This window comes from Palaemon carinicauda, chromosome 13, assembly GCF_036898095.1.
Source record: "Palaemon carinicauda isolate YSFRI2023 chromosome 13, ASM3689809v2, whole genome shotgun sequence".
Classification (NCBI taxonomy): domain Eukaryota; kingdom Metazoa; phylum Arthropoda; class Malacostraca; order Decapoda; family Palaemonidae; genus Palaemon; species Palaemon carinicauda.
The window spans coordinates 76,931,992-76,958,491 of record NC_090737.1 but is presented as its reverse complement, the minus strand read 5'-3'; positions in this window follow the sequence as shown (position 1 = coordinate 76,958,491).

Sequence of the window (26,500 nt, the reverse complement as noted above, 5' to 3'; positions counted from 1 at the left end):
GGTGAGAAGGCGACACCCAGGACGCAATCTCAAAGGGAACGGAATCTCGTACCAGAGATCTTCGGCAGGGGAAAAATTCAATTCTTCGGCTAAAGATCTACCAGCACAGGACTGTCTGCTAGGCCAAGGGGGGGTGGGAATTGTCATACAAAAGCCTCCGGGGTAAGGCCAAGGGAGGTCTAGCCTCCTGTAAAGGCAACCTAACACAACCTGGGAAATCATTTCACCAGACGGACGGATGCCGAACACAGACATACTACTCTGATGTCCCGTTCTAGGCTCGAAACCAACTCAGTGGTTAAGAGAAAGAAATGGGACGTCTCAGTAAAGATTTGCCAGAACTTAGTTCAGGGCAAATTTAACTGAGGGTAGCCTAGGCTAGTCAGAGGGAGAGGAATTGCTCTTAAATCCCACCAGGAGATTGGTATAGGCTTGCAAGGTATAGGAGGTGTTAGTCTCCCCTTAAAAGACAATACAAGAGCAATTGGGGACATGTATGAAAGTTTACTAAAGCCCCTAGGCTAGTAGCTTAGGAGCAGTGAGAATCGTTCACCGAAACTCTCTCCTATACTATCTTGGAAGAGGAAAATTAAATGCAGTAATATCTTAAATGTATAAAATATTGCCTGAACTTCAGTAAAACTTTACCAGGAAGGTTATATCATGCATGAAGTGTGAAAATGCCTAGGCTAGGAAGCCTAGCACTTATGAGGCTCAAAATATTTAGCCATATTCACGACAACAAGGACATAATATAAAAATCCCTAGCTAAATTGCTAATCCCTAGCTAAATTGCTAAAAAGCTTAAGTTAAGAAGCAAGCGATGCCGGAAAAGTCGTTCTTGGCTAACTCAATGTACAAAAAGAACGACCGCGTCCATGACGCCATCCGGCTGGCAACAGCTCTTGTTACGTTAATTACGATCTCTATCGAAGAATAAAACTGCCAAGAGCTTACATTTACACAATCCAAAGATATTACTCAACTTTCCAGAGGCAGATGAAGCTGGTGAAGACATCATAGCAGCGAAATAAATCCAAAACAGCGAGAGATAATACGGGATAAACACCGGTCAACAAAGCTGCAAGAGAAAGAATGGCTAGATGACGCCACGAGGCGGCGGGGTGGCGCCTATTTACAGTACAGTAGGAGCGTTGCCTTAATAAAGGCTCTCCTATATTCTTGCCACTTTTTTCCCCTCGAAGCGAAAACACTATTAGGGGTGTAGATAGCTATTAGACGTGTCAAGAATACGTCCTCTGATTTTATGCGATATCCCTTAATAAAAATCTTCAAGGAATATTCGCTCCAGGAGTTAGAATTCTGGATACCTTTGGTAAATTCTCTGGGATATATCACTGTAGTCAAATATAACCTAGGAAGCTACTAACGAAGGAACTTCCTAGGAAGCTACTAACAAAGGAACTTCCATCAGGACGACATGGCCTGAGCCCAAAAAAAAACAGTTATAATCCTAAGTGATCTGGTAATTAGTTTTTCTTCTAATAAACTGATTCGATGATTTAGAATTAGTATTTTTTACTGTGTAGCAGTTTATCACTAAGTTTTATATGAGTTTAAAGGATCAATCAGAGGTGCTATCACGCTTCCTTCTTTTGATTTTCAATTGACTACACATTCATTTAACCTTTTTAGTTAGATGTTAGAATACCTGACGTGAATAGATGCAAATTGCCCTTCTGTTATGTAGAATACCATTTTCGAAAAAAAAAAAAACTTTGCAATTGGTTGAAAAAACAAAGATTTTTCTTTATTACAAAGCATGTGTTTCGGTAATCATTAAACACATACAGTTAGCTAGATCAAATTTTATCTGATTTTTCCAAGATTAAAAGGATATTGTCGGGACTTTGTTCTGTACAGCTTTATTTACTGAGAAAGTGGATATATTACTGTCTAACGACTCAGTAAAGTTACGTAAAAAAAAACCTGGGTTAAATTACTAAAAAAATATAATATTTCAAGAACTAATAATACTAAGGATAGTTAGGCCTCCCTCCTAAATTTAGATAAAAAAAAGGTACAATAATTAGTACTATATTTCCCAAATGTATACGTACTTCATGCTATATCATTTATTTGTTCAAGTGCAATTTTATACCTTACTTTTGTTATTTAACATTCCATCTCCTGTACTTTCAGGAAATTCTTTGAGATTTCTATTTCATATATGCGGTTAGCTACTTCCATCTCCTCTCTTCTTTTTTCTTTCCCCATTATTACTAATCCTTCTTGTCCTCCAGGCAGATCACATTCTCTCCCCCCGTCCCTCCCTTCAACCGCATTCCCTCAATACATCTGATTTAAAAAATATATAAACTTGGCTTTCTATTGCAGTTTTATCAGGGAGCTCAACTCATTGCAATATTCCCCATAGCATGAGATATTTCATAGAGAAATTAATTGTGTCTTTTAACCATTTTATATTTATTTAATGCCTATCAGCTTTCAAAATGGTTTTTCACTCCTTGCTGAGGGACCCCAGTGTACCGAATTACTTTTTTAATTTCAATCACCTAAGACAATGCCAGTTCAAGTAGCGTTGAGCTATGCTATTTGCGATAATGTAAAATAATTGTCACCAAATAAGACTCTAAGTACTATAAGTTTACGGAAAAGATGTTCTATCCTATTTGTAATAAATCGTGCATATGATTTAATCTCTGATATTTGATTCGAATTATGCAATTAATCTTTATTATAAGGAAACTAAACATATAACGAACTTTAAAGAGTGCTTGCTTTCATTTAGGAAAATATTCATGTCAGTTAGGTTTCTTTGGAAATAAGTCTGAAATGTAATCATTTTATCATACAAATGTTGTAGTTTTAATTTACTTGGGCTAGTGTTGATATTCAGTAGGAATCTAAAATTTATGAGAAAAATCGAAGGCCTTGTACCAACCGTGTGTCAAACGATCGTACATAGTAACGACATTTCATTTTTTGTATGAATTATGCTTGTATCTTCGCTCTCCCCTCGCACTGATAAGAACCTGAAATAACATGTTTGTTTTTCTCACCGTTAACTGTTAACCGGTGAGCTTTTTGGTTGAACATGAAATAGCCTGTTATGTTTTGTATGCCCTTTTTGACTGGGGTTTACGTATATATAAATGAGCGTTCTGGAATATAGTTTACTCAGTTGCTTTCATCCTGCCTTTGAGTCACAACCTTCTCTCGGCCCGTCACATTGGTGACCCCGGAAGTCGACTTGCTCCTCAAGAATTCCACCAACCCTCGCCCCTCCTTCATTATTACTATGGCAGACCCCACGAAAGTCGGCGCTGCCCCATTGAAACTTTTGTCGTTCGCCAGCAAAGAGGCGTTTGCTTGGTTTCAGCCCGCAAAATGCCAGTTGCGCATCAAGGGCATGACTCGCTCAACATCCAAAGCAGTATATGTTCTCGCGGCGATACTCGAGGACACCTTCCCAGAAATATCCGACTGGCTTTGTGAACAAGGAGACACCACAATAGCGTATGACACCCTCAAAACATACCTTCTGCAGCAGTACTTGCTCTCGCCAGCCGCCCGTATAGCAAAGCTTTTTCAGCTCTCGCAACAACCGTTGGGGGACCAAAGGGCTTCGCTCGCCTGCAACCTGCCGCAGACGGCTCTCCTCATGAGGTGAACATACTTCATGCCCTTTGGATACGCTGTTTACCCAAACCTGTACGTGTTGCCATACCCGATGTCGATAGATTACCCATAAAGGACTCGATGACCAAAGCCGACACCCTCATGGACAGCCACTTAACGACCTTCAAGACCTCCATCAACGCCTCAACTCCAGACAAAGAGGACGCTTATTCAACGTCAACCAAAGCTGAAGTGAATGCCATAGGACATATACGCCTACCCCGTGACGTGCCAAAGGGGCGACAAAGCCGGCCACCACCAACCACTCGCTCGCGCCCCAACCAACGAATTCTACAGCCGCTTACTGCTTCCTATCTGCCGCAGTTTTGCTACTACCACAACAGATTCGGAGCAGCCGCGAAGAAATGTGACAAGAATTGTCAGTAGTCAAAAAATGTGTAAGTAGGCCATTGCTCATGGCGGTGGCCTCTCTGTTTCTAATGTTTGCTTTTTACATGATGCAGGAACGGGTGTGCGATTTTTGGTAGACACGGGTGCTTGTCGTTCTCTTTTGCCAAGGGCACTCTTCAGGACACGACATAGTCTGTCTATGTCTCCCGACGTCCGCCTGGTAGCTGCTAACGGATCTGTGATACTCACCTACGCTTACGAGAACCTCACATTATTTTTTTGAAACAGTAAATTTAATTGGAAGTTTCTCGTCGGTGACGTCACATTGCCAATCCTCGGTGTGGATTTCCTCTCTCATTTCCACCTTCTGGTCGATGTCGCCCACCGAGGATTGGTCAACAAAGACTCGTACTTGTCGACACCTCTTCAACCATCCCCCCCCCCCCCCCCAACCTCGCTTTCCACATCGGCGCACCCACGGATGCCTTCGCCCACCTCCTCACATCGTACCAAAAAATTTTCTGTCCAGAACTTCGCCAAACGCCCACGGCTCCTGCCAAGCACGGTATTTATCACCATATTAAGACAAAGGGACCCCCAGCTTTCGCAAAAATCAGACGTCTGGCACCGGAACGATTGGCAGCCGCCAAACACACATTCGCCGGAATGGAAGATATGGTCCTTTTCCAAAAGGCCTCTAGCCAATGGTCGTCAGCCTTACACATCGTTCTGAAGAAAGACGGCTCCCTCCGTCTGTGCGGGGATTACAGGCACCTGAACATGCAAAAAGAACCGGATCACTACCCCCTCCCAAACATCGCCGATGTGACCTCCTACCTGCACAAAGTGAAGGTTTTCTCCACGCTCGACCTCCTGAAAAGGTATTATCAGGTGCCTATGAACCCAGAAGACATCCCCAAGACTGCCATCACCACTCCGTTTGGTACATACACCTTCAATTACTCCTGTTTTGACCTTCGTAATGCTGGGGCCACTTTTCAACGTCTCATGGATGGCATCTTAGGGGACCTCCCCTTCTGTCTATGTTATGTGGACGACCTACTTGTGTTTTCTTCCTCAAAAGAGGAACACCTCCGTCACCTGCCCATCGTGCTCGACCGCCTGCAACAAAACAGCTCTGTAATCCAGTACGACAAGGTCATTACTATGTATGATCGTGTGACACGCGGTTGGTACATGGCTGCCCCCCTCAAAAAAAAAATGATATCCTGCACATCTCTCCATTGGGAGGACATCTCCCTCGACGACTCCAACACCACCCTCCCCTGTGACATCAGTACTGGTAGACTGCGACCTTGGATTCCTGCTCCCATGCGCCGACAGGTGTTTGATTTAATTCACGCCCTTTCACATCCCTCGTGCTGTTCTACTGCACAGCTGCTGAAGACGAAGTTCATTTGGCACGGCATTTCTAAGGATGCTGAGGATTGGGTACAAGCCTGTACTTCTTGCCAAACTTCCAAAGTACATCGACACACGGATTCAGGGTTGGGTACTTTTCCTCAACTTCAGCGTCGTTTTGCCCACATTCACGTCGACGTTGTATGCCCCTACCAACATCACAAGGCCATCGTTACCTGTTTACCATCATCGACTGCTCCACTCGTTGGCCTGAAGCCATTCCCATGGAAACTGCAATGTCTGCCTCGTGTACATCTGCCTGACTCTCAGGATGGATAGCAAGATTTGGTATCCCTGAGCATATTACTTCTGACAGGGGTACCACTTCCACCTCTCAATTGTGGACATCATTGGCGAATTTTCTGGGCATCACCCTACATCAGACAACTGCCTACAACCCCGCTGCCAATGGAATGGTTGAACGTTTTCATCGCACACCTCAAAGCAGCTTTGATGTCTCTCTCTAAGGATTCAAACTGGTTCACTCAGCTTCCCTGGGTCATCCTGGGACTAAGGACCACTCCAAAAGATGCCCTCGACATCTCAACAGCTGAAATGTTGTATGGCGACCCGTTGGTCGTCCCTGCCAAGTTTTTCCTTCTGGAACCTCCTCCGACGATCTCCAGCGCATATGTCCCGTCGTGGGAAAATTTACTTCATGCCACCAGACTTACAAGCCCCCAGCTAAACATCACATACCGACAAACTTGTACTCAGCACTACAAATCTTCCTACGAAACGACACTAGCAAGCCACCGCTAACGCCCCATTACACGGGCCCTTTCCTTGTGATCCAACGCAGTCTGAAAACATTGCTACTAAACATTAGTGACAAAGAAGACTGGGTCTCCATTGATCGTCTAAAACCTGCTTATCTCCTACCAGATGACCCGCCTACAGTTCGCCTCTCTAGATCAGGGCACCCTATTTAACATGTACAGTATGTCATTTTTAGGGAGGGAGCCATGTACCAAGCGTGTGTCACACGATCGTACATAGTAACGACATTTCATTTTTTTATGTATTATGCTTGTATCGTCGCTCTCCCCTCACATTGATAAGAACCTGAAATAACATGTCTGTTTTTCTCACCATTAACTGTTAACCGGTGAGCTTATTGGTTGAACATGAAATTGCCCATTATGTTTCGTACGCCTTTTTTGCCTGGGGTTTATATATATATATATATATATATATATATATATATATATATATATATATATATATATATATATATATATATATATATATATATATATATATATATATATATATAAAAGAGTGTTCTGTAATAAAGTTTACTCAGTTGCTTTCATCCTACCTTTGAGTCACAGCCTAATTGATTTTTTTCTAAACTACGCCAAGTATTTAAAAATGTAATTGAATATTTGTAGCTAAGTAAAAGATGAATACCTAGTAAAAATATGACTTCCACTTGATATGATATAAGATAAATCCTTACTCATCGATATCTAATGAAGGTTAAAATCACCAAGCATCAGGTAATTTTACCATCATAAGTAAATAAATATGATATGACTTTATGACATAGGGAACTGAATGTACTCATATGATACAACTCTTGTATTTATGAACCATTCTACTTAAGATTGTTAATATCAGGTGCAAAATCTGTACATATATAACAAAAACTTCATCAGAGAATTAAGTCGATTCCTTTATCTTATTTTTCATAGAAAGAATTCAGAAGTCATGGTTAATAAAAACCTCAACTGTATGTATTTCTGTTTATCTATATGCTTCTTTCTTTTTACCTATTATAAGTTTTATAAGGTTTCTAAATCGCTAGTCCAAACTCTTGCATATCACATTTTGTAATATTTCAAGGAATGCTAGTCTTATCTACAGGAGTAGAAAACGGCAGTAATCTTTTTTTTCCAGAAAGGTGCACCATAATTGGTACGCATCTTCCTTGGGAATTGCTCTTTTGATAAACACTGTTAACCACTTAAAAATTTATTATATATGCCGTATATCAATATAAATGGCGTTGAATATTCTTGTCCTATTTGAATAATCTTGGTGTCAAATCATACATTATTTTTTTATGTAGAACCAAAATTTGGAACTGTGTAACTACTCATATGCTTCATTGTACCATAATATCAATCACAAAATAAAAAATAGGGTCAATATTCTCCATATCAAAACCCCTATCAGTTCATTATATTATTGGATGTACATGTAGGCAGTATTCCTATACTTATTTGCCACTTATTGTCTTGCTGCCTGGATGGATACACTAAAATACTTCTCTACCTTACATTAGAAAATGCACAGTATCGTGCAGGTCAGACTGAAGAGGTACCATTTGCATTGATCATAGAATTCCATCTTGCATCAACACTTTGTTGACTAATGGTAACTTTCTACAATGGTCGTGAGTCATGTCCATATGATCTACTATAGATCTCTTTTCTTGTCCATCACATACTTAATTGTATAAACTGAGTGGGCCTGATCCTGGAGAAAAGGCCAAAATTATTTAATGATGACCTCAATTGGCTGTATTCTCTTCTGTTAAGAATGATGGTGGATTAAGTCACACCAACTTGCCCATCTGTCACAGTGGCCTTCTCTTGTTACACATACTCCATTGTGGTCTCAGTAGTGTGGTGTCTAGGTATGCTACCCATCTCTGGGGGAGGAGAGGGTTTGTTTTTGGTGATGGTATGCCAGAACTGTCCTCACTTTCTGCTTTCATAACTTCAGCTGTTTTACACCTTTATCTTCTTTGTCTGCGTATTGGAAAATAGAGACTCCGGATTTATGGAAAGGAGTGGCTGCTGTCATTGGCCTATGCTGTCCATAGTCAAAGTTGTTAAGAACCCTCTTTGTAGAATGGGTGGACAGAATACCCAATCCTACATGTACTTGATAACTGTTTCATATCCCGGTTGTGCGAATATCTCTAGCTCACAGTCATGTGAAATGCTGATACAATGTTCACAAAGTATTTCAGCCAAAATTTTTTCTGCCCATTTTTTGATACCGACAGCCCCATGTAAACAGAGAATTGGTTCTCTCTTTTTCTGGAGTATCATTGAGTTGCTGTTACTTATTTGTACCTTCCATAGCCAATGTACTGATACTACTGAGCAATTACTAGATCTCTCTTTGATGTGGTAGAACTTGGTTAAAATTTTATGGCAGCTCATTATTTAAGCATGGTCACAATTTAAAAAAGAGAAGCTGAAATGGACTGGTCGATACTGGTCATTTCCCTAAGGGCAAGCGAAGCCTTCTGGTCCCACAGCGGTTGTTGAGAAACCTTAAAAAGCCTGACTATACGGCACCTGGTGATAGCGAGTACTGCTCCAGGTTGTTTGATTTGAGGGATGCGTACGGTACTGGGGTGTAACCTTGCTCGCAAAGCCGGTCAGAGATTTTTGGGAAAGTGGCCTTGGGTATTACCATGAGAACATAGTCAGCTCTGGTGTCTGATTACATTAAGTCCTTAATGCAAAACTGAACTTCGGCACGCTGGATCCAGGTGAACAAGTGATTCGGTGCAAGGCATATTCAAACAGTAAGGCACAGCAGTGAAGGGGAAGGCAGGAAGGAGTGACTCCTCCATTGGTTACCAAATGTACAAGAGTGTCGTTAGGTAATAATTGAGCGTCGAGGTGGATGTACCTAACTTTATTTCTGAAGATTATGAGTTCATATACAAAGCATTCCAAACAAGAACGTCACAAAAAAAAATAATTCAAGAACAGTCAGGCTTAAACGAAATGCTATCAGTGGAAAGGAAGAGTGGTACATATATATATATATATATATATATATATATATATATATATATATATATATATGTATATATATATATATATATATATATATATATATTACATATGTATAAATACCATTACGGTGTACGAGTGCACTTGAAACAGGTGCTGCACAATTTCCTAATTTAAATGCTGAAATCAATATCTTCCATACTAGTGTGTTATAACCCGGATTTCTGACTAAGCTGATGATGTATTGTGAAGGCCAAAACAGGAATAATTGAAGGGGTATGTACTGAAGCGAGCTCTGATGGCAGTCTTGAGGATGTCTTCTGGGTTCATGGCCACCTGATAATACCCCTTTAGGAGATCGAGCGTGGAAAAAACTTTCGCTATGTGCAGGTAGGACGCCACGTTGGCGATGTTTGGGAGTGGGTACTGATCTGGTTCTGTTTGCATGTTCCCCACACAGACAGAGGGAGTCGTCTTTCTTCAGGACGATGAATAAGAGTGATGACCATGGGCTGGACGCCTTTTGGCAAAGGTCCGTTTCTTCCATTCTGGCGAACGTTTGTTTGGCAGCTGCTAATCAATCCAGTGCCAGACGTCTGATTTTGGCGAAGACTAAGGGTCTCGTCTTCTTAATATGGTGATAATTACCGTGCTTGGCAGGAGCCGTGGGCGTTTGGTGAAGTTCTGGACGGAAAATTTCCGGGTACGACGTGAGGAGGTGGGCGTAGGCATCTGTGGGTGCGCTGATGTGGAGAGCAAGGTTGTAGGGGGCGGGGTGAAGAGGTGTTGACAAGTACGACTCTGCGTTGACCAATCATCGGTTGGAGACATCGACCAGGAGGTGGAAATGAGAGGGGAAATCCACACCGAGGATTGGCAATGTGTCGTCAGCAACGAGAAAATTGAAATTAAATTTGGCGTTTCTAAGCAATAATTTGAGGTTCCCGTAACCACATTTGGCTATCGCATTTCCATTGGCTGCTACTAGGCGGACGTCGGCAGACTTAGACAGACTACATCGTGTCCTGAGGAGTTGCCTTGGCAAAAGAGAACGACAAGCACCTGTGTCTACTTAAAATCACATGCCCATTCATGCATCACATAAAAAGAAATGATTAGAATGAGTGACGGCCTACTTATATGTTTTTTAGCCACTGAAAATCCTTGGCATATTTCTTCATGGCAGCCACGAATCTAGAGTGGTAGTAGCAAAACTATGGCCAATGGGTGGCAGTAAGTGGCTGTAGAAGTCGTTGGTTGGGGTGTGAGCGATTGGTGGGTCATGGGTGGCTTTGTCGCCGCTCCGGCATGTCATGGGGTAGGCTTCTGTGTCCTAAGTTATTCAAGTCAGCTTCGGTTGACGTTAAATATGTGTCCTCTTCGTCAGGAGTGGAGGCATTGATGGAGGTCTTGAAGGTCGTGAAAGTCATTAAGTCATTTATGGGTAAACTTTTGACATTGTGTATAGCAAAGTGTACAGGTTCGGGTAAACGGCGTACCCAAAGGGCACGAAGTAGGTTCACCTCACGAGGAGGGCCGTCTGTTGCAGGTTGAATGCGAGCGATACTGGTCATTTCCCTGGGGGAGCGAAGCCTTTTGGTCCCCCAACGGTTGTTGAGAGAGCTGAGAAAGCTTTGCTATACGCGTGGCTGGTGACGGCGGGTACTGCTGCAGAAGGTATGTTATGAGGGGGTCATACACTATTGGGGTGTCTCCTTGTTCACAAAGTCAGTTAGAGATTTCCGGGAAAGTGTCCCCGGGCATCGCCGTGAGTACATAATCTTCTTTGGTGGTTAAGTGAATCATGCCCTTGATGTGGAACTCGACTTCGGCATGCTGAGCCAAAGAAAACGCCTCTTCGCTGGCAAACGATGAAAGTTTGAATGGGGCAGCGCCAACTTCCGTTGAGTCTGCCATAGGAACAGTTAGAGGAGGAAGGCGTGAGGAGCGAGTCGACTTCTGGGGTCACCAATGTGACAGGCCGATAATAAGTTTTGAGTCAAAGGCAAGATGAATGCAACTGAGTAACTTTGTGAAAGACACATCGAGTACATATACACAGTAGGTCCTTGCAAGAAAGTCACAAAATACAGATATGCTATTTCTTGTACAACCGGCAACTGGTTCTGTTAACAGTTAACAATGGAGTAGGCAGGCAGGTTAATACAAGTGGCTGTCAGTGGGAGGGGAGAGAAAGGATATAAAGGATAATATATACAAAAAAGATAAATGATGTTACTATGTACAATCATGCAACACACAGGTGGTACCATATATATGTATATATATAAATATATATATGTATATTATATATATATATATATATATATATATATATATATATATATAAGTAGGATATATATATATATATATATATATATATATATATATATATATATATATATATATATATATATATAAGTAGGAATATATATATATATATATATATATATATATATATATATATATATATATAAGTAGGAATATATATATATATATATATATATATATATATATTTACATATATATATATAAGTAGGAATATATATATATATATATATATATATATATATATATATATATATATATATATATATATATATAAGTAGGAATATATATATATATATATATATATATATAAGTAGGAATATATATATATATATATATATATATATATACAGTATATATATATATATATATATATATATATATATATATATATATATATATATATATATATATATATATAAATAGAAATATATATATATATATATATATATATATATATATATATATATATATATATATATATATATATATATGTATATATATATATATATATATAAAAATATATATATACATATATATATATATATATATATATATATATATATATATATATATATATACTGTATATATATATATATATATATATATATATATATATATATATATATATATATATATATATATATATCTATATATATACATCAGTGACTGATAATATAAGACCATTTTTATCCTCACTCTAAGATTTTCTTTTAAATTGCAATGTATTCAGCCTATTATCACCTAGAAAAGTTTTCTACTTATACTTTTCATTAAATACCATTTCTATTAACTCTTGACCTATAGCAAAATGTTCATCAAAGTCTTTTATGTTTAAGTCCTTTTTAATACCTGATTTAAACGGGGTTTTTTTCCACACTCCGTTTTACTAAATATTAGTATAAAAGGAGTTATTATAAAAATAAAATACATTCTCTACCTTAATTTTATTTGTAAAAAGTAATCCGTTTTCAATATATTTCGTTGATATTCATGAATGTTACGCATATGGAATAAAACCTAAGCGTTAAAGAGGTTTAAAAACCGTCGGTAAATTATCATTTATTCCTTTTTACGTAGCAAAGCTCGCTCTAAGCTCCCCTTATTTAATGCCATTTATCAAAATGATTTATTCAAATCCATAAATTTATTGTACAGCGATATGTTTCTGGGAAATATGATCGCATTTATTAGTCGAAACGTAAACATGGCGAGTTCTCTGAAATATTCCACGTCAACGATCCTACAAAGAATTATATTATTCGCGCAGTGCAAACGAAAAAAGAGAGAGCACATGTTAGTCTGGTTCCATATTGAATTTGTTTATGACCTTACTGAATAACAAAGAAATCAAAGAGAATAGATAACCTCGAGATTTACTGAACATTAGTTTGCAGAATACCAATCTCACCTCCTACTTTCGCTAAATTTGCTAATAAAGTAACAAACCGACATGGTGTACTATATACACTCCAGCATTACTATGTGCCATTTTTTTCCCGAAATAATCTTGCCATTCATGGCTTTCCGTATATAATGTCCTACACGAGGGAGGATCCGAGTTTAAATAGGTACAAATAATTTAGTCTTGCTGAGAGGTGATTTGTTTTTTCTTTACAAATTAGTTTTATATCTAATTGCACTAAATTTGGATTCGGTAGCACTCTACTGGTATGCGATCCAATTACTCACCAAGTTAGCCACTTGTTAAAATATTAATAATATAGAGTATATCTATAATAATGTTCTTATTATTGCAATCGTCCAGCATGGGGCCTGGGTCTCCAAATAGTGAGCTCAATGGACGTAAGTACATTTACATTTTTCAATTTGTCGAGTATATGGCTGGGCACTCCCACTGATGGCAATATGTAAGTACAATTTAGAATTTTCCATTATCATGCTTAGGGATGGGCTCTTCCACTAATGACCTATGTGTGAGTACATATTCAGATCTGCAATCATTTAAACCACTTTTCTATAAACTTTTTTAATGTCGTCCACCCCTAGTGGTGATTAAGTAAAAGCTGTCCAACCTCCACCCCGATAAATTCTCATAAAAAAAATCTCACGTTTTTAATGTTTAGAATCTATGTTTCATATCTTATTTCAATGACTACTTAAATAGGAAAAAAGTAGTTTCACTTATTTTTCATTTGAGTTTCACATATTCACCAATATATTTACACACCATCCCAAACTAAGAGACTCAAAATCTACAAGAAAACAATGAACCTCAAGCATGCCATTTATACGAATTTTCCTTAACTAAAGAAAATTTTAGACAAATTTTGATATATTTCGTACGGTATCAATAAATAAAGCAAATAATTATCCTTTGAAAAAAATAAGTGGCTTAGCTGCTGTTAGACTTTTAGGTTGAATCAAGGTGTAAGACGATTTTCAAATGCAACTCGCATGAGAGGATCCAGGTTCAGGATTGCATTCCTCCTCTTTGTCTTTACCAAATATGGCTATTGCTTGCTCAGCTAGATCCTTATATTCTGGAATATCAAGAAGGGAACCCAGAAATCCATGGGATGACTAAATATATTGAAAACTGCTTTTTGTGAATAATCCACTCTAGCATCACAATGCTATGCTCCTTCATGTCATTCTCACTGTCTGGGAAATAGAAGTCAAGGTTTTCTTTCAATAAAGTAAGGTGTCTGATAACTTAAGTGCGACATTTGTACCCCCAGTGTCTGCTCTGTTGCCTGCATACCATGTTCACAGCCACATTCTCTCCTAAATGAGTTGAATAATTCAAACTCAGAGAAGCATCTCTTTTCTACATTACTTTTCCATTTTTTCACCTTCGGTTTGAATGCATTTATTTTACCCTATCTAGTAAAAATATGCCCAACTCCGCATTGCTAACTGATGTTTAGCTTGAAGCCATGTAAGACAATTTTGCCAGCTATTTAACTGCAATGGTGTTTGCTTTTTCAGTAAAGAAACCATAGAGTTTTTTTTCTTAATGTAAACACTCAATTAAGAACCTTACAACGATATAGCCAACGTAATTCAGTATGGAGGAGGAGTTTTGTGAAATTAGCTTCCATATCCTTACACAACTCATGAAACATTCTATGCATATTTCCATGTGCACAGATATGATTAACGACAGCATCATGGAGAAGAAGCTCAAAGTCACTTTTCTCCTTAGAGAAAAGTGTATTTTAAGAGATATATGAGAGAGCCCGAGCAAGAAATAGAGTCTCTTGTATATTGTTCAGACACTTGCAGGTGAAGATCTCGTCCACTCAGTAGTCCACCCCTAGACAGCTGACCCCCCCCCCCCCCCCCTAATCTCGTCAACTATAAGGTGGACTGTCCGCCCAGTTTGAATAGCCCTGATCTAGACTAAAGAATGTCACCCACTAACGGAATCCCATTCAGTTATGCCCTAAGAAAACTATTATCGTCATTTGAAAAATGTAGTTGTTTATCTCTTTCCTAAGTAAGAACTCCATGTTTATCTTTTTTAAATCGACTGGTTTTGCAAGCTGTATTGATAGCTACCATTTTTTATAGATGTGAATCATGGCTTACAAATAATCTGATACTAGTGAAAACTATATACATTTTTGCAATTAAAGCTCTTTTTGTTAGGCTCTTTGGGGCTATACTCAGAAGATCCAATTTAGATATTTTATGTGTATTCTATCGTTGATGGGATACTTGGTGGAAACTCCATTAACTTTCGTGTTTGATATCTCCGGAGAGGCAAGCACTTCTTGTGCTAAATACGTTAATGATCTGTTGCTAATCGGATAAAATGTTACTACTTCATATATCAAAATGACTAAAATCATTTTGCGACCATCAGATAGGACTAAGTACTTTCCTTTCCATTGGTTAACCCCAGACTGATCCATGCCACCTGTCTACAATGTCAATATAAACAGTGATTTATCTTTCATTTTTTTATCTCGCGTCAAGTGGCGGTGAACATTCACTTGAAATTGTACCATTTCGCTTCTAGAACAACGAGGACCGATCATCATTTCTTTCACTTAAAAAACGTTGAACAAAACGTTTTTTTTCCTTCTATTCTTCTCTCATAATGTTTTTCGTTTATTGAAATATATTCCTAATAATCTGAATCCACCTTTCATCCATCAGATAGTTTTTTATTCCCCTTATGAACCTTAATTATTGAAATCAGGAAATTTTACAGCAACTTCCAGATCACAACGTCCTTCATCTTGCGTTTCTAGATGGTCGGTTGTATGACTAAATTTAATTTAACCGAATACCCACCTCTCTCTCTCTCTCTCTCTCTCTGTCTGTCTGTCTGTCTGTCTGTCTGTCTCTCTCTCTCTCTCTCTCTCTCTCTCTCTCTCTCTCTCTCTCTGTCTGTCTGTCTGTCTGTCTGTCTGTCTCTCTCTCTCTCTCTCTCTCTCTCTCTCTCTCTCTCTCTCTCTCTGTATGGGGGATAGTAGTTATGATATTTAATTTTCTTTTGGCTTTGGCACATTAACTATTTTAGTTTTCTTCATTTATATATTTTTTCTCCCCACGCCATCTAATCACTTTTCCTCTTCCTTTATGGCAAAACGCTCAGATTTTCCTTTTTAAATTCTTTTATTCATTTAATTCTTTCTCATATGATAGATGATGATGACAACAAGAATGGGAAGTCACAATTCCATTTCCGTCTACATTAATAACAAACCAATGTCTTTTGTGGTCCTGTGATCACTTTCCTAAAATCCCTAGATATTTCTTTTCTTCATTGAGTGGCTATCAAACTCAAACCATTTTTTCTCTCTATCAGAGATTTGGACCATAGCGCGTAAGATACACATTAGGCCTACAACATTTTTATGGTCAAAGGAAAGCCATCTGTTTCTTTGAGTTCCACTAGGTAAAAGGATTTTTTATAGAATCTTATTGCAAGAGACATCATGTTGTATATTGTGCTTTATTTGTCTTGTCTTTCCAAAGATTTATCCTTTCTTTGGGTTTCCTGGAAAAGATACTTTATCGGATGGATAGTTCATAATTTCTAGCTTTCATCTTTCTGTCAGAGGGTATTCGATTAGCTATCCATATCGCGGTACTTATATAATCAGGAATACAATATATGTAATAAGTAAAGTTAAAACTAGCTATAAGATTCATTTATCTCCCATGTGGAATTATATGATTATGTCTTAGCCGTTAGGTTACGAGGATGATATTTAAAATTAGGAATATTTAACAGTTTGTTTTTATGCATAAGCATGATGACGATGAGAGGATAATTCATTTTTGTTTACTTTTACTGCACAGTATATGTTCAATGGTTACTTTCTTCTTGGTAACGATAGAAGAGACTCTTTAGCCATGACAAGCAGCTCTTCTAAGAAAAAAACACTCCAAATCAGAGCATTGTTCTTTAGTATTGTGTAGTGCCATAGCCTCTGTACCATGGTCTTCCACTGTCTTGGGTTAGAGATCTCTTGTTTGAGGGTACATTCGGGTACATGATTCCATCTTGTCTCTCTTCCTCTTGTTATTTTGAAGTTTCTACCCCCGTGTTATTTTCGAGTTTCTAAGTTTATATATAAAATATAGGCTTAATTTTATTATTGTTCTTAAATTTCTCTTGTAGTTTTTCTTTATTTCCTTTCTTCACCAAGGTATTTTCCTTGTTGAAGCCATTGGGCTTATATCATTCTGCCTTTCCAACTAGGGATGTAGCTTGGCATGTAATAATAATAATAACAACAACAACAACAACAACAACAACAACAACAACAACAACAACAACAACAATAATAATAATAATAATAATAATAATAATAATAATAATAATAATAATAATAATAATAATAATAATAGTAGTAGTAGTAGTAGCTTCCGTACGATGACTGACACCCTATGGAAATCAATGCCTATCATTTAGAGACAGCTAAAGCAACCGCCGCTACATCCCAGACTTGAATTGAGACAAATATACAAGAAAACAATTGAGGACCGCACCCTTCCTGAAAGCGTTTCTCTATATGTGAATTTTTTTTTTTATATAGTCAATGAATTAAAAAACAATCGAAATTACCAAAGGTATATAAGTCGTTAAGTGGCTTTCTCGGTTTACGTAAAAACATTTGGTAATTGTATGTAAATGATACTGGTCTCCTTAATCGTTATAGTTAAAAAAAAAAAAATATTTTCTGCTTCTAATTGCCATCCTTCTAAATGTGAGGCTTTTCAGAACCAAAATGCTATTCATTATATACGACTCAAATACGATGGATCTATTGGGAAGTCTGTCGTCAGCTTAAATCCTCAACAATGGACTCCAAAATGCACAAATGGGCCATGAATTCCTTCTATTGTGTAATATGAGTTATGGAAATCTTACTTGTGTTGAATTTTGCCATCAAGTTCTTTGATAAAGAATAATCTGTCTGTTTATTTAAAATAAAAAAGGTAGGCTACGAAAGTAAGCTTATGAGGCTTGGTGTTGAAGAGCAAAATTTTCTCACTTTTTTACCTTTTTCTGACTAGTAATAGCTCTTTACTCACAAATATTTGCCTTTCAGAATCCTTCGAAAACATCCTTTCAAAATTGCTTTCCCACCATATGTCCTCGTTGCTTAGATTTACTGTCGACTCTTAAAAAGAGCTTCCTATAACAAATACTTTCTTTTATTGGATGGTGAGGTTTATGAACGACTTAATGGCATGGCAATGATTTCCCCCATATAACCAACCGTTGATAATATAACAAGATGTTATCTTGAAAAATTTTTCATACTCTAATGTTCCTAACCTTTTTATATCCTATGGCACATGCGTTAAGTTGACAACACCTTTGTTCTTTTTAATGATAGACATAGTTCTTAGTAATGAATTAATTTCATCCGAATATCAAGCTTGATTAGAAATATGTCTGTATTTGAAGTTTTTTCTTTCAATTAATATATTTCTACATATTACTATTCAGGGTTTTTGATTATCAGATTGGCTTAGGTTCCATGGCGATATTACATTACTCAAATCATATTCTATAACTATTTATTAAACGTTTCACCTTTTGTAAAACTTTGTTTTTTATTGATAACATGTGTTTTCTAGTTTCCATACCAGACTATTTTTTTCGTTATGTATTTCGAATTTTATAGAATCCTTATTTATTTTTTTTATTTTTTTCTGGTGTGTGATTTCGCTCGTATTGTTACATTTGCTATTGAATATTTTGTTTTCAATCAATGTCTATCAATGTATTTATACTCATGGTTCATAACACAAATGATGGGATAAATAATTTATCTAAAGCTTTGTGATTTACTCAATAAATACAGTTGAAATGCCGAGATTTTGCATATGAATGGCGTTCCTTCTAATTTTGAAACCTAAAATGCCATTCATTAAGTGATATTTAATATATATATATATATATATATATATATATATATATATATATATATATATATATATATATATATAGACATATATATATATATATATATATATATATATATATATATATGCTAAATACATATGCATATATATATATATATATATATATATATATATATATATATATATATATATATATATATATATATATATATATATATATATGTCTGTGTCATGGATAGATTAAATAATAGTATAAAATTATATTAGAAAAAAATACTGTATCTTTTCCAAGGATGACTGCAGCAAGAAGAAATTTAGTAATATATATATATATATATATATATATATATATGTGTGTGTGTGTGTGTGTGTGTGTGTGTCTGTGTCTGTGTCTGTGTGTCATGGGTAGATACAATAATGGTATAAAATCATATAAGAATGAAAATACTTTATGTTTTCCAAGGATTACTGGAGCAACAAGAAATCCAGCATGGAAAAAATTGTTCTAGAAAATTCTGTGGCCTGACAAGAGGGTGATTTTATTAAACCAATCCGTATCCAGTAGAAAAAAATCTACAAAGTTAATGACGATTGCTTATCGTAATGAACTCCGTGAGATCCGTTCAAACGAGTGACGATTCAAAGTATGAAAAAATGGCAATGTTTGAATAATGTTTAAAGGGGTAATACAATTAGTTAATAATGAAAACAGTGACAGATAGAAGTAGTGACACAATTATGTAAAATTATATTAATTTTACATAACGTAAAGTAAAAAACTGTAATGACAAACAAATATGTGTTGGAATAGTTGGGGAAAATAATAAAATATTATTAATTGCACATAACGTAATAAATCAATACTGCATTATCATGAAGAGAAGCGGTTCGATATCTAGATATAAAAGTAGCACTTCGTGGTGCGTTCGATATTCTTCTAAAAACTCCTTAATCATTAAAATTTCACACTTTCTGCCCCACGCTTCCAAATTATTATTAGTTGTTGGCAGATTGTATGCCTGTAGATGATGTATACTCCATACAGTTGGAGGAAATCTTGGTAGATGACACTGCTGGACTCGTCCTTGTCATCTTTCTTGCTTTGCAGTAATTCATCTTGACAAATATGAAAGTGCATTGCAAATTTCCGCAGGAGGAAACATTATAAGGCCAGACAACTTTCTTACACTTAAGGCCTCATCTTCATTATTTTTCTTAGACATTCACAAGATACTTCGATATATGTTTTAACAATGATGAAAAACACACCATATTACTTTAGCATTTGGAATTTTTATTGAAGACCATTTATGCTTGCAATTTCAAAATTCATAATAAAAATTATAGGGTTCAACTAAATTTCAATTATTTTGGCAACTGATTTTACAGGTAATATGGCATAAAAAAGCTGGTATGTTTGTCCATGAGATATTTACTGTATGGTACATTTGATGGAAAAGCTGATGGCAAGTTTTAAACCTTCCACCAAGAAACCAAAACTCAAAGTTAGCTAGCTTCCTTAAATTGTCGTAAGTCTCAACTCCAATAACTTTCACGTTTTCATTATTTTTTTTTTCCTTATTTTGTGTCAAACAATAAAATCTTTCGCCATACTTCTGGTAATCTTCAAAACTATCTTGGATTACTAGATCTAATGCACAATCTGTGTTTTGATGTTTTTTTTTTTTCTTCTTCTTCTTTTTATACGACGAACAACTAGTTTTATAATAATTTTGGGAGGCATTTCTATCGAGCCGCTAATGTTTACTGTCTTAGATGTTTTGGATAATGCCGGCAAGTATTATATTTGACACACAAGGTCTTAATTTAAATGATGTCACTGCCTGTAGCCCTTCCTTTCTTCCATCATTTCGACATATGTTTATGTGCTTCCGTTTCGTCGCTCTTATGAATTTCCGTAGTTTTTGCCACTCTTTTGTCAAGTCATTTCTTTGATTTGTCACTCCCATAATAATAACCAATTACCATCCATACGGTGGTATATATGCTTCAAGAAGAGCTTATCCAGGACAGAGAGAGACTAGGGGTCATCAAATGAAGCTCGGGTCTAAAAAACCAAGGTCACAACTACTGTTTCCTCTTTACAGGACAAATACTTTTATAAAAACTGAGCAAAAGGGATGTCATACCCAACATAAAGAAAAGGAGCCAAGTCCTCATGCTTATGACGATTAGTCATCAGCACTTCCTGGCCTCAAAAGAGCAGCTGAAAGAGAAATGATCAAATTGCAGCTAAAAAGAGAGATCGAAGAGAAAGAAAAGAAAAAAAAATGGATGGAGAGTAAGAGAGAAGAAATAGTGAGGACGTAATCATGAATTGCATATCGTTCGTTGAAGCCCAAGTTCTCATAACAGCTCGAAAGACAGAAGATGCAAAAGCAATTTGTCATTGAACGACTAAGGAGTTGATGATGAAGGTATGGGTGCAGTGTTGAAATCGTTGTCAAAATTTGATGTGGAAGGTGCACATAAAATACTCCATGGTTTTTTTTAAGAATGAATGAAAAGAAATGGCTATCCAAAAACAAATGGAGTCTAACATTGTAGGTCACTTTTTGTGTATCGTTACATGTCTGAGAAGGAATATAAAGATTATTTTATTGTGAAAGAAACAGTTTTTAGTACATACAGGTTAGTAGTGCAGGAGTACCAAAAGATATTTTAAGTTTGAGAGGGTGAGTGCAATGTGTGTGTAGAGAATGGAAAGAAGTTAGAATTTTTTTTTTTTTGGGGGGGGGGGTTTCTTTAATTCCCCTGAAGTAGACAATTCTAATAATTTCAAAAACTTAATTTTACTAGAAAACTTTTAAGTTGGCAGGAGTCACACATCGGCTATACAATACCTCACATGTTGTAGTGGTCAAAGGTTTGCTTTTTAATAACTCCAACTCTTACTGATAACAGTCGAGGTGCCATTAGTCTTGTTGAAATGTAGCCAGGCATCAAACATTATTGGAAATAAAATGATATGTTTAATAACAAATAAATTATGAAATACTTTCAGAATTTTTTTCTGAATTACAGCTGACTTTGAAAGATAGCATTGAATATTATTGAAAATAGGAATAAGTGGTAATTAACAAACAAATTATGGAATGCTTTTAGAAAAGTTTCAAAATAAACACTGACATTGGAAAGTAACTTTGCTTGTTATTGGAAATAAACTTTAATCAGTAATTGCAATAAATTTGTTATATACTTTGAAAATAAATGAAATAATATGACAGTAAAAATATAGATTATATGGATAGCATTTAATAAAGTCAAATTTCAATTACACGGTTACAAAAGAACAGGGAATGCTTTCAGAACTATACAGTTGAGGGTCAAAACATTTTGCAAATAACAATTGTTCAAAAACTCATACTTTACAAGAGTTCAGAAAAAAAAAAGATTACATACACGAAAATGACCTATGTCATAGAATCTTGCCAAGGAACGGAGCCTGTAGGAGAAATCACTTACAGTAGTCCCAAAATTGGTCACATTTATTTTTTTCCAGTAATGACTGATGTGTATCACAGTCTGAAAGACAGACTAAGTAAAGTTGGGTCAGACCCCAAGCTGCCAGGTAGGAGCTCATGTATCTCTGAGTCCTCTTGTTCTCCATAACTCCTAGCGGGATGAGATCTGGTCAAAATTTAGTTGTGCAAAACACCAACGGTAAACACTACGGACTGGATACGATCATCACAAACATGAAATGAGACGTAGCCAGAGAGAGGGATCCAATGTAGTACTTTGTAGCCAGTCAAAGGACCCAGTAACTCTCCAACAGCAATATCTCAACGGGTTGCTGGTGCCCTGTTCAAATTAGTACATGATTTAGCTACATCTAAGGGTGCGTGAATCCTATTTTGGGTAAATTTTCAGTGCTTAAAACTTTATTAACTAGGTCATGCTTATACCCGCAGTATATAGAGATATAGACTACAGTCACAGTTTGTTCCTGGATTCTAACGAGTGGGAAGGCGGTGCGGTTGATCTCAGCATGAGTGTTGTTAGTTAACGATGTAGCTGTCGAAAGTAATTAAGTAGACCCTTTTGAATGAAGAGAGTTCAAGTAATGGTTGTTGCGATGGTTTAGGCACTAAAATCTAGAAAAAATATGAGATAGTCAAGTGGCAGAAGAGAAATGGACACTAACCATCTTTTTTCAATGCGAGCAGGATAATGAGCTCGACGATATTCGTGAAGAAACTTTTTGTCTAAAAGATGAACTTTTACGTCGTTGTTCATCCAAAGCCAGTTAGGAGACGGAATTATCGAAAAAGAGAGTAATCCCTAAAAAAGGCAAATTTTGAAAATATACCATGAGCCAGAACATGTATGGGTAAATAATACACTTAACTGGAAAAGTAGGACGTACAATTTAACCTAAGAGGAGAACTGATGTGAAAAGATGTTGCAAGTTTTCACGAATGCCAGATTATTGGTAAATCTAACCTTGTAATTGTCAGATCACCTTTATATAAGATTCCACCAGTTGACAAACCTTTTGAGAATGTTATAATTGATATGGTCGGATCTTTGGCTATAAGTAATGGAGGTAATTTATATTGGTTAATAGTCATTGATAGACTAATCTGTTATGCAGGAGGAATCTCCGCAAGAAGCGTTAATATACAAACCGTTGTTGAACGCTTTCTGAACTATTTTTGTAAGTTTAGTTTGCCGTACAATATACACAGAGATTATATGATAATAACACCTATTTTATGTTGAAGCATCTCAGGGACAAAATGAATAATTGGATTAGAGAATTTGTGACTTTTAAACTTTATCAGCCCGAGTAACGAGGTATTGCTGAAGGTTTCCACAAAATTATAAAGAGTTATTTAAGAAATTTGTGTTACAACAGTGAACATCCATTGTTAACCTCGTGGTTTGTGCTTAATGACCCAGCCAGGTATATACTGTAGTCCTTTCAAGTTGGTGATTGGTCCAACTACTGGAGGCACTTTAGAAATTCAAATTTCCACATGCAAGTTTTCCCTAGTGATATCTGGAGGAGATGATTCAAAAGTAAAGGCAAAGTTATTCGCACGAAGGTGATTATTATATGACACACTCACACATGAGAGAGAGAGAGAGAGAGGAGAGAGAGAGAGAGAGAGAGAGAGAGAGAGAGAGAGAGAGAGAGAGAGAGAGAGAGAGAGAGAGAGAGATTTTTTATCGGAAAAGGTTAAAGTAATATTGACTGATTTGGTTGTTATGTATTTATTACTAAAGTGAGAAAAAATTCTTGTGATCATTATCAATTACAACCCCAGACGTAATTGGAGCTGTTAGTTTCTTTCTATTTTATTATCACTTGGCAGTAGAGAGGACTTCATAAAAAATCTAGAATATAACTAGAAGTATATGGAAAGATTGACAGATGGCAGTATAAAGCAGAGCAACAGTTACGGAGAAACTAAAAGGAAAGTAGTGTGATGTGAAGGGAAAAAAAAAATCCATGTGGTAGATAAAGTTTGTATATTAATTCATAACAAAAACCAGCCACAGGGGGGGGGGGGGGGGGAAGCCAGCCTCAACTTGGTGCCGGTCCCAAGCCCGGGTAAATGAGTAGGGTTGGCGGCAGGAAAGGCATCCGGCCATGAAAAATTAGCCAAAACGAATATGGACAGTGAATATTATCAGAATAAAATTACTGCTCGATGGAGAGAGCTGGCCAGAAACATCGACCCCACATAGACGTGGGAAAAGATGCAGACATTAATTCACAACAAAGGTCCCTCATTAACATTAAGGTTGAAAAGTCTTTTTCTATCCCAAAAATGGGGGGGAATTTCAAATTACTTGATTGAAACAACAAAGGTCCCTCATTAACATTAAGGTTGAAAAGTCTTTTTCTATCCCAAAAATGGGGGGGAATTTCAAATTACTTGATTGAAACAACAAAGGTCCCTCATTAACATTAAGGTTGAAAAGTCTTTTTCTATCCCAAAAATGGGGGGGAATTTCAAATTACTTGATTGAAACAACAAAGGTCCCTCATTAACATTAAGGTTGAAAAGTCTTTTTCTATCCCAAAAATGGGGGGAATTTCAAATTACTTGATTGAAACAACAAAGGTCCCTCATTAACATTAAGGTTGAAAAGTCTTTTTCTATCCCAAAAATGGGGGGGAATTTCAAATTACTTGATTGAAACAACAAAGGTCCCTCATTAACATTAACGTTGAAAAGTCTTTTTCTATCCCAAAAATGGAGGAATTTCAAATTACTTGATTGGAATTGGTGGTCGTAGAGCAAAGTAGTATTATCTGGGTTATAGAGAAAAAAAAAAAAAAAGAGAACTTCGATGTTTTTAAGAATTTCGGGGAAAACTAAGGGAGATGTTTAATGTCTTGGTGAATTATCTTGAATGTGTTAGTGATAAATTAGGTCTAACTGACCTTTTAGGGGATACTTTGGAGAAGAAACACAGCACCCAAGACAAAGTCCATATCGTCTGATCCCAGGAAAGGCAAAATCACTAAGAATTTATATTAGGTATATGGGAGATAATGATTTGATAGTGTCTAATGAGAGTGAAAAGTGAAGATGGATCAGATAAGATATGCATGGATTTCAGATAAGTAAATAAGGTAACAATGCAAAGTATTTTCCATATTCAAGATTGAAGACTGCTTAGATAGAATGGGAAACACCAAATTTATTTCTATACTTGGCTTGGCCATAGGTTATTGGTAAACATACCTATAAATAAACGCTCCCGGTAACAATCAGCTTTTATAACACTGTTCAACAGTTGAGAACCTAATTTTATGACAGTACTTTCCAAAGGTTGATGAGTGAACTTTTAAATGCCCTCGATAACCGAGTCGTGTGTTTAGATAATCTTGTGACATTTTCAAGAGTTTGGAAGAATACTCAAGAATTTCCGTGAAAGTCCCGGAAGCCCTTGCAAAAGCGTAACCGGTTCTAGATCTGGAAAATTTTTATTTTTTGAAAACATCTCTCACTTACTTAGGTCATAAATTGGATCTTGGATAGATCTTGTAAGAGATAGGAACATAGGGGGTACCAAAACTTTTTTTCAAATCCCAGCAACTAAAAATCCGTTCATTCAATATTTCCACAGAATTGTGCCACTATTTTTAGGAATAAACGCTCTCATAACTAATCTCTTTAATGTTGTAATAAATCACATGACTGTACAGAAGTTTAGCAAGGAATTTAATTCCATGATGGATATCCATGAACATTGGCATAGTAGGATCCTTATAGAAAAAAATTAACAGGACGCATCACTCAGACTTAACCCTGCAACTACTTGAGATATGTACACGTAGTTTTCATGTTAACTACACATAGTGATCATAATCCGCAGGTTTCTTTGGAAAAATTCAGGAAAATCAATAAACCCCTAATGCGATGAAGACAATAAATAACTGATAACAATATGAAGATATTTTTAAAATGGAAAATATAATGTAATATCTGATACGCTCTGTAGAAACTTTTTAAAATGAGAGAAGAGTTTGTTTTATCTTTTCTCTTCGTTATGAACAAGTAAAGCAAGAGCAGTTGTTTCTTTTGTTTTCTAGAATAACACTAGTGTGATGTCTGAAAGACGTGGGAAGT